General features: G+C 54.5%; 1 protein-coding gene across 1 annotated transcript in view; it reads right to left on the reverse strand.

Annotated features, from left to right (window-relative positions):
- Nucleotides 1-464, reverse strand: part of VOLCADRAFT_118148 (uncharacterized protein) — a gene marked incomplete at both ends in the record, with an annotated part of 19,356 nt that overhangs the window by 10,095 nt on the left and 8,797 nt on the right. The window lies entirely within an intron of this gene.

Consider the following 464-nt stretch of genomic DNA (forward strand, 5'->3'; position numbering starts at 1 on the left):
GTGGGGAGGTGTGTAGGTGTGTAGGTGTGTGTGTGGGGGGAGGGGGTACGACGAACCGCGGATGAGGACAGAAGGACAGATACCAGACATATCTACGGATACACATCATCATATCCGTCGAACAAGGCCATCCGCCCCCCTATCCCCGTATGGCACCTACAAGCAGACGATGAACCGAACGAGGTCCTGCAGCAGCAGCAGCAGCAGCACCCACCCACATGCCTGTACGGCAAACCTCGCGAGAATATAGCACGCAGATACACATACTTGCATACATACTTATACACATCTTACCGTTTCTCTGTTGCTACACTCCCGCCCCTTAGTGGTGGAGCCACTCACTCCACAGGTACTGCACTGCCATTTTCCCCCCCACCCCCACCCCCCAAAACCCCCCAACCTCCCTATTACACACATGCACGCGTCGCTATGTACGATCATTAAAACACACCCTAAAGAGGTGA

The sequence above is a fragment of the Volvox carteri genome, assembly GCF_000143455.1.
Source record: "Volvox carteri f. nagariensis unplaced genomic scaffold VOLCAscaffold_32, whole genome shotgun sequence".
NCBI lineage: Eukaryota > Viridiplantae > Chlorophyta > Chlorophyceae > Chlamydomonadales > Volvocaceae > Volvox > Volvox carteri.